The sequence below is a fragment of the Apium graveolens genome, chromosome 7 (genome assembly GCF_009905375.1).
Source record: "Apium graveolens cultivar Ventura chromosome 7, ASM990537v1, whole genome shotgun sequence".
NCBI lineage: Eukaryota > Viridiplantae > Streptophyta > Magnoliopsida > Apiales > Apiaceae > Apium > Apium graveolens.
In genome coordinates, this window is record NC_133653.1 from 157,939,394 (window position 1) to 157,949,517 (window position 10,124).

The window sequence follows — 10,124 nt, forward strand, 5'->3', positions numbered from 1 at the left end:
AAATAGTTAAGTTCTCCCATCATACTCATTTGATATCCTGACTGCATTAGTTTGGAAAACTTCTTACAAAGTCTATCATTTGTAGAACCAAAAATGATATCATCAACATATATTTGCACCAAAAGTAAGTCCTTTCCATATATGGTTGAGGTAGAACAGTGTTTTGTCAATAGTTCCTCTGCTAAATCCACTTTCCAGAAGAAACTGAGCTAATGTCTCATACCATGCTCTTGGAGCTTGCTTAAGGCCATAAAGTGCTTTATCAAGCCTGTAGACATGATTGGGAAATTTGGGATCTATAAAGCCTGGAGGTTGTTCAACATATACTTCCTCTTCCAATTCTCCATTAAGAAAAGCACTTTTCACATCCATTTGAAAGACTTTAAACTTCTTGTGAGCAGCATAAGCCAAAAATATTCTTATGGCTTCCAATCTAGCAACTGGTGCAAATGTTTCATCATAATCAATTCCCTCCTGTTGAGAGTATCCTCTTACAACCAGACTTGCTTTGTTCCTTGTAATTATGCCATCACTGTCAGTTTTGTTTCTAAACACCCATTTTGTACAAACAACTGATCTGTTCCTTGGTCTTGGCACTAGGGTCTAGACTTTATTTCTTTCAAATTCAATTAACTCTTCTTGCATTATTTGCACCCAATAAGCATCTTGAAGAACTTCTTCCACTTTCTTTGGTTCAGTCTGAGAAAGAAAAGAATGATAAAGATATTCATTTGATGTAGTTATTCTAGTTCTGACACCTGCATTTGGATTTCCAATAAATAAGTCAGGTGTATATGCTTTAGTCCACTTCCTTGCAGATGGAAGGTTTTCTCTAGAACTGGATGCTCCCCCATGATCCATGCTGTCTCCATCAACATTTTCTGATGCTCCCCCTGAAATTATACTCTCTGAGTTGGATCCTTCATTTTTTGAGTTTCTAGAAATATCTAAACATGAGTTTCCAGAATTATCAGAACATGAGTTTCCAGAATTATCAGAACTTAGCCCATTAGAACTTGAAGAGCCTATTGTAGGTTCTGATGCTTCTTGAGATGTGGTTGGATCTTCAGTATGCTCCCCCTACACAGGTGTATCCTCCTTAGGCGTAGTCACCACAGTTTCAATAACATCAGAGTTTAATCCATTAGAGTTTGCAGTATCAGGATTTACATAATCAGAATTTAAAACTTCATTTTTGAATCTCAGCAGATCATGATCATTGAAATCTTCAAGTCCAGTAATCTTCTTATTATCAAAAGAGACATTCATAGATTCCATGACAACCCTTGTTCTTAAATTATAGACTCTGAAGGCTTTTGTAGAAAGTGGATATCCAACAAAAATTCCTTCATCATCTTTTAGATCAAATTTGGATAGCTGTTCGGGATGAGTCTTAAGAACAAAATACTTGCAACCAAATACATGAAAATACTTTAGATTTGGCTTCTTTTTCTTCACCATCTCATATGGTGTTTTTCCATGCTTATTAATGAGTGTTGCATTCTGAGTAAAACAAGCAATCTGCACAGCTTCAGCCCAAAAGTAGGTTGGCAACTTTGCTTCATCAAGCATAGTTCATGCAGCTTCAATAAGAGTTCTATTCTTTCTTTCAACAACTCCATTTTGTTGTGGAGTTCTAGGAGCAGAAAATTCCTGCTTTATTCCATGGTCTTTGCAGAACTCTTCCATGATCAAATTCTTGAACTCAGTGCCATTATCACTTCTTATGATCTTCACAGAATCTTTGACCAATTTATCCAGTTGCTTGACATGATAAATCAAGATAGATGTAGTTTCACTTTTTGTGTGAAAGAAATACACCCATGTATATCTGGTGAACTCATCCACTATGTCCATAGCATATTTCTTCTTTGCAATAGACATGACATTAACTGGACCAAATAGATCAACATGTAGTAGGTGATAAGGCTCAAGAATTGATGATTCTGTCTTGCTCTTGAATGAAGATTTTCTTTGTTTTGCCTTCTGACATGAATCACAAAGGCCATCAGGAGCAAATACTGATTTTGGAAATCCTCTCACAAGATCTTTCTTGACTAGTTCATTTATATTGTTGAAATTAAAATGAGAGAGTTTCTTGTGCCAATCCCAGCTTTCTTCAATTGATGCTCTACTCAACAGATAGATTGCAGAACCATCAGTACTTGTTGAAAGCTTGGCTTCATAATGTTACCATGCCTGTATCCTTTTAGAATAACTTTGCCTGTAGATTTGCTTACAACTTCACAGTGTTCTTCAAAGAAATCCACATGATAACCTCTGTCACATATTTGACTTACACTCAGCAGATTGTGTTTAAGTCCTGAGACCAGAGCTACTTTTTTAATGATGACATTCCCAAGATTAATATTGCCATATCCCGGAGTTTTTCCAATGCTGCCATCTCCATAAGAAACACATGGGCCAACTTTCTCCATAAAGTCTGATAGCAGGGCTTTATTTCCAGTCATATGTCCTGAACATCCACTGTCCAGAATTAGGATGTTCTTCCTGTTGCCCTGCAACCACAAAGACCACTAATGATTAGTTTTAAGGACCCAGACTTGCTTGGATCCTTTGGCCTTTTTAAGTTTGTTAACATTTGCAGCGGATTTAGCATCAGAGTTTATGTTAACAGTTTTATTATCAGAATTTGCAATATCAGACTTTGCATCAGAACTTACACTAGAAGGAATAATGCTAACTTTCTTTACAGAAGGTTTTATTTGATAATAATCATAGTACAAACTATGATATTCCTTACAAGTATAGATAGAATGCCATAAACTACCACAATGAAAACAAGGATTTTGTGGCTTATATCTAACAAACTCACTCTTAACTCCTGATTTTAAAGGTAAGGAGTTTATATTCTTATTCTTCCTGCAAAAAGAAGCCATATGATTAGAATTTCCACAGTTATGACATGTTTTTCTAGGAGCATTAGGAACAGGCTTGTAATTGTTACTTTTGTTCACACCTTCCTTTCCATTCCTATTTTTCCTAGGTGGCTTTACCTTGTTTATATTCTTAACATCTTTCAGCTTACGCTTAAGCTGCTTCTTTGTCATTAAGCCTATGTTAACTTCGGTTGGCTTATCCTGTTTAGGTTTGTTAGAAGTTATTTTCTCTTTAACTTCTCATTTATCAATATCAGACTTTACAGTTACAAACTTAACATGATTTACCTTTGGTTTTTGTTTAACAACTATAGGCTCAGTTTCTATAGTTCCCTTACTATTCTTACCATCTCTATAACCTAAGCCCTCTTTCCAGTTTCCACTACTAAGAATATCCTGAGTTGCTTTACCAGAGTTAGTCCAAGTCCTAATAATCTCTCTTTTCTTTTCTAACTCAGTTTTTAGAGATTCATTCATTTTTAACACTTCATCCCTAACATAAAAGGCATCATCTCTATCTTTCTGAGTTTGATGGAACATGACTAACTCCTTTTCTAAATAATCATTCCTCTTTTTATAAGCAAAATTTTCAGAAGTTAATCTTTCACATGTTAAAGTTTAATCTTTATAACTAATGAACATGGTTTTAAGATGTGGCGCCCTCCAAACCCGGGTCAGAAGTTTGGGGTCCACACACACCTTATTTATAACCTACTTATAACAATAATAAAGATAATAGTAATATGCAGTGACCCTTCTTACCAACCACCACGGACCGCAACAAGTTAAAGTATGCACACAAGCCAAACACACTATTATATTACAAACGTTCAAATCCCAACTATTCCAAACTCAAAACTGAGTATTAAGCATTATTACAAACTTTTACAGACTTAAATTATCCCAAAAGAAGCCTACTAGCTCAGCTCAATCAACCTGAACCCCTAGCTCCCGCGCTGGACTGGGGATCCTCGGTACCAACCGGTTCCTTTTCAACTGGAAAAAAACATAAACAATAACACACAAATGAGCTAACTAGCTCAGCAAGTCACAATGACAAAACTGAGAATAATGATCATCAGGTGAACATGGTTATAATATCAAGTGAACAATGGATTATGATTTATAATTGGATATTATATTTTCATGTTAAAAACCAAAGTTAGGCTGCTGATCAGTCACGCACTAACCTCGAGCAAAGCACACAACACTGCTCTAACTACTGGATCCAAGGCACACATTGGCCTAACTTGACCATTATATGGTCTGACCACGAATCTGGTCCACAATTTTATAAAAACAATCCAATTCTAACATAATACCAGAATAAACAATAATAAACAGTAAGCAGAATCATTAACAACATTTGATGTTCCATAATGAAATGGTTTTAATCTGCATAAGGATCAAAAGAGTATTTTCAAAGTTTGGATGCTAGGTAATGAAAGAATTGGATAACAATGAATCAATATTTCAGGGTTTCAAGGATTTGGTCTTTCAAAGCATAAAATACAATGGTTTGAGTATGTAGGTAACTCGATTCAGTGTATAGTATTTAGTTTGTATGTATTTGTGGAGTAGTATCGTATACTTGAGGTTCGTGTTTGGGTATACAACAATCAATAGTCTAGAAAGAATCAGGTTTACGGCTCAAGATCAATAGCTGGATTCATGGTTAGAGTTCAGTGCTTCGAAGCACTTGCAATATAAAACAGGAATATCAATCACGACAATATATAGAGAAAGTTCAGAACACTTTCCTGGTATTAGCTTACTACACTGCACTCGCTTCCAATCTCAACCGTCTTACTCCTCAACTACCTGTTTCCCTTTCCTACGCCTTGCCTCTTCTGCTCACATATCATAAGCATCTATCAATATTTAACTCATAGGATTCTATTCAACACATACTTCTATCTACCCTTCGTTTCACCCAAATCCGATTATCGGATTGAAAGTTACGCAATAAACAGTAAACATCGAATATATAGACCGACAGTCAACAAACATGTCACATATAACACATAATACGTCACATAATCAATGACATATCATTTATAAAGATTTTTCGGGTCATAAATAGGCTTTCTGGTATTTAAAATGATTTTTAAAACATTTTTCGGAATTAAAACGAGCCGTTGGATCAATTTCGGGGTAACAAACAGGGTTCGGTTAGCCAATTCTGGCTTCAAAACAATTTTATAATAATTATCGAGCCTTGGAAATAATTTAGAATAATATTTTAAAGCTCGAAACTATTTTTCAGAATTTTTAAATCATTTTTAAATAATTAAATCTAATTAAATAATTAATTAAAATCGATTAATAATTAATTAAATCAATTAACCAATTAATTTTCGAATTAATTGACCAATTAATCAATTAAAAATTAACTGAAATTAATTAACTAATTAATTCAGATTTATTTTTGAATTAAAAATAATTTTCGGAATTAAAATAATAATTTTTTAGAATTTTCAGAAATTAAAATCGAATTTTTATAATAAAAATAAATAGGAAATATGATTTTTAAATAAATTGTAAACAGGAAAAATTTGCAAGTATTGGAAACCTGGGGGACCAAACTGTATCGTTTTCAAAACTACAGGTACTAAACTGTAATTTTCCAGGGGGTCGCCGGAAAATAATCGGTGGTGGCCGGAGAACTCACCTCCGGCATCCTCCCTCCACCATCACCTCCAGATTTACTCTACACAACACCAGGAACTTGTTCACGCAATCAAATCATTCAAATAACCCCAGACTTGGCCGGAAATTGGCCAAGAACATCGCCGGTTTCCGGCGAACATCTTTCTAAATATGTATATTTCTAATTTAAATGCGATATTTATATTTCTAATTTAAATGTGATATGTATATTTCTAAATATTCTGTATTATAAAGCCGACTATGCGAATTTGTTATATATTATGTATTTGTCGAATGTCATTGCGAGTGTTGCCGGAATATATGTTAAGCATGTAAATTTCATACGCGAGTAAGATTTTCGCTACGCGATTAGTAAATAATAGAGATTTCTCGCGATTTAGTAATATTTGAATAGTTGCGATTAGATGATAAATTTTTATTTTAGTGTTGTGGAATATAATCAAGTTACTTGCAATTATTTGTGTAATTTATAATGTGTTAATTATAATTTTCATGATTTATTTGTTGGTATAATAATATGTGAAAAATTATTTTAATATAAATTTTTTCTGTTCAAAATATTTGAAAACAATTTTATTAAATTTCTAAAATCTCATAGTATTTATGGTATTTATTTGGTGATTTATGGATTTGTGTTTGAATTACTAAAAATCATTCTTTTAAATTATACTTTTAACAGTTATTGAATTATAAGTGAACCCTTGCATGCAATTTCCACTCAAATAGAAGTCAAGGATAGGACCGTCCTTTCACTCCCCACTAACTTCATTTGACGAAGCAAAAGACCAATAAAACCTTGCATGCAAAAGTTGGCTATTAGTAGATGAAGGACAAAATAGTAAGTTCAAACTCCACTACCATTTTAGTGAGACAAAAATAAATTTATACACTCCACTCACTTTATTTTCTTCACCAACACCTCACTCCACCCTCCCTTCTCTCTACCCCTCTCTCTCGGCCGCGCTTACACCCCCTCCCCTCTCATTTTTTTTCTTCTTCATTTCTTCATCTTCTTGCATCTTTCAACTCCTCTAAGCAAAGGACAATTTCACTTGGTTCTATATCATCATTCAAGGTTAGTTTCTTAGTTGCATGTAGTTAAAGCCAAGGGTTTAACTTTAATTCTTGTGAATCTAGAGTTGAACTAATTGTGTCTTATAAAACTTGAGCAAGAGATGGTCTTGATGAAGTGTTTTGCTTCTACTTTCAAGCCATGATCTTGGCCTCAAGCATTCGGCAATGACTCTTAAGGAGCCGAATGAATTTTGTGGTTTGTATGTTAGTTTTATTTGTTTTCCAATAAGAAAGAAGCTTTGCATGTGACTTTTAAAGAACCTATGATCTTTTAAAATATATTTTTACAAAGTTTCTATCTTTGCATGCTATGATTTTTTGCACTAAAAGTTGAAGTTAATGCTTGCATGCAGTAGTATAGGTGATATTTCGAACAAATGTACTATGTGACTTGAATTTGAGTTTTTGTGCAATGCATGCCACGATTTTTGCTCTAAAATTCTAATATGCTATGTGCCTTTATAAGTTATAATTAAATCTTGTAGCCATCAAGTTTTTACCATGTGTTTTTGGTTCGAAAATTTGCTTAGAAGTTCACATGTAAAATCTACTCTACTATGCTCTTTGTTTTTGCCTCGGTAAATGACTATTATGACTAAGTTTATGCTCGTATTTTTCCATAAAATGATAGTTGATAGGGTTTTGTACACTGTAGGATAGATTTGTTGGCTTGCATGTTGGTTTTGGTTTTGGTGTTGGAATGGGAGTTAAGGTGGAAGAAGGTACAGTAGGCACTAAGTAGCAGATTTTTCCACCCTAAGTATAGGCTGTTTTAAGTGAGTTTTAGTGAGGACTTGCTTGGCCCAAGTTCACTGGAGTTAGGACTTGATTATACTTGAGTCCAGTAGCCTTGGTTCTATAAGAAACTTGCATTTAGGTAGGTGCACACCCCTATAACCGAGAGCAACTCAGAACATGGCAGGGCTGGGTAAACTTGAACTTTGGTCGATTATAACCATGCCTTAGGCTAGGCCTTCATGGGGCCTTAGCTTAAATAATTATAATGCATCACTAGGAAGCTTAAAAAACCTTTAGAATTAAAAATTGAATGAGAAAAGTGGGTTTTATGTAAGTAAAAACAGAGCAGTTTGAATTATAGTGGGGGCTGGGCAAAGTCAACTTTGGGCAAAAGCCTAGAGAGGCCTAGGTGAGTCCTTGGCCTGAAACCAAGTCTGAGAGTTAGTTTTAGGTCTTAAGAATTCATGGGAAGTGTTTTTGTTAGAAGGCCCTATGTAGAGGTCGAGATTTTTGCCAAAGAGCACAGGTAGTGCAAACTGATGCTCGCAGGGAACTTCAGTGAGAGTATTGATCTTTGTTAAACTTTAGAAGTAAGGCCGCTGAGTCTTACCAACTTTATAAGTTAGTTTAGAGTCTTAACACCCTCTGGGAAATGATTTGGAGTGAAGACCCAATGTGGAAACACCCCATTTCCACCAAGGCACCCGAGGAGCACCCTTTGAGTGACATTAGGCAACTTTAGTGGTGTATGTTGTGTTTGGGACTTAGAAGTGAAGGGTCTGAGTATTGCATAACATCTTTTGGTTTAAGTTAAGGTCAGAATAGATAGAGTGAAGCATTAGTGATAGTTCTTATGTGTTATCTGCTTACGTGCTTAGAGATTTAGGTGATAATAGCTAAGTATCATATGCCATGCCATTTGTTAAGGTGAAAAACACGCACTAATAATACACGCAAGTATACGCGTTCGCAAGTAATATAGAATACTTTCTAGTTTATTCCCACAGAGACTCAGACTAATTATGTTCAATTAACATTAACTCAACAATGTATAATTACTTCTCTATGTCAAGATAATAACACTTAGAATAGATTAACTAATTATTAACTACAATTAACTACGAGAATTAAACACTTAATTGACACTTGAATTAACAATATTAAACACACATGAGATCACAACTTCATTACTACTTCCTTCAATAGCTATTGTTATTACCCTTAGCATGTAACGGTGATGATATTAATCGAACAACACGAAACTGATACAAGCCAACTTTCGTTGTACTAATACCATTCTATCAAGCATCCACAAATAAGATAGAAGTTGAATAGGCATCAATTATGTTGAGACCCTATATGTCTATAGAATTTGACAACATAACGATTTAAGCACAAGTTATTCCTTAAGATTACACAGGGCAAGTAAAACGGTTAGAGTTACCCACTAATTATGCATACACATACATGAACCTATGCTAGCATGGCAAGTTCTAAACCTCAAGATCCACTGTCGCTTTACAAGAGATTAACACCCTATCTTATATGTTCGCAACGCACATAAGACGAATAAGCACAACCAATACTAGATATCATACAATCATCACACACTAAGGTACTAAACTACTAACTAAAGAATTTCATAGCAAATCCGTTACGACCCCATGATCACGATTAGCCCATGATAGAACTCATCGTCATCATGGGTTCATATGAAAACATGATAATAACACACGAGAATAATAACTAAAACTACTTATATTAAACCAGAGTACGTCATAAGAGTAAATAGGTTCAAAGTAAAGAAAACTAGCATCCAATGTTACAACGAAATAAAGAATCACAAGAAAATATGCTTCCTCTTCGTTGCGATGTGCTAAAACGGTCTTCTTCCTTATCTCCTCGCTCCTCGATTGATACTATGATTCAAAACTTCGTGAAACGTCTCTAAAAACTACTTATATAGGAGTCCCACAAAACCCAACTATCTCATAAGTTGGAAGCTCAACAGAATTAGGAGTCTATAATAATAATTTAAATTTACGTCCCTGAGCGGCTGCTCAGCAATCCTGAGCGGGCGCTCAGCTTCCTGAGCGGTCACTCAGCAGAGCTGAGCGGGCGCTTAGACCCCCTCTGGAATAAACTCTGTTTTTGCTCCCGTTCTTTGCTGCATTCTGCTCCTATCTTCCCACTTGCAATGCCAAACACTTGCCAATGCTTATTCTTGATGAAATCTCTCCACAAACGCAAGTAATACCCTGAAATGCACAAACACTAGAAAAACGCATCAAATACACATAATACTTGATTTCAAGACATCAATTTAAGGTATTATAAGACATTCTAAGTGGTATAAAATGCCACTTATCACCATTACGTGATTATGTGACTATGTGGATTACTTGAATTATATGCGATTAAGTTATGTGTAATCATAAGTTTGTGTAATCGTAGTTATAATAGGGGTAAAGGTTAGTCTAGAAGCTTATAGGCTTAAAAGTTGATAAAGGGTGAATAGTAATGAGGTTAATATATGTGTAGGTTCTGAAGCGAAGGGGAAGACTCGTGCTATTAAGATCGAATAATCTTAGAACTTTGAAAGGCAAGTTACTTACCTCTTTATTCTTATAACTGTTGCACATATATACAATTCCCATGAATGCTTAGTTATAACAACCCCATATCCATAATTTTTTCAAATACTTCTGTTAATCACTCTTTACTTGATTTATACTTTACCTT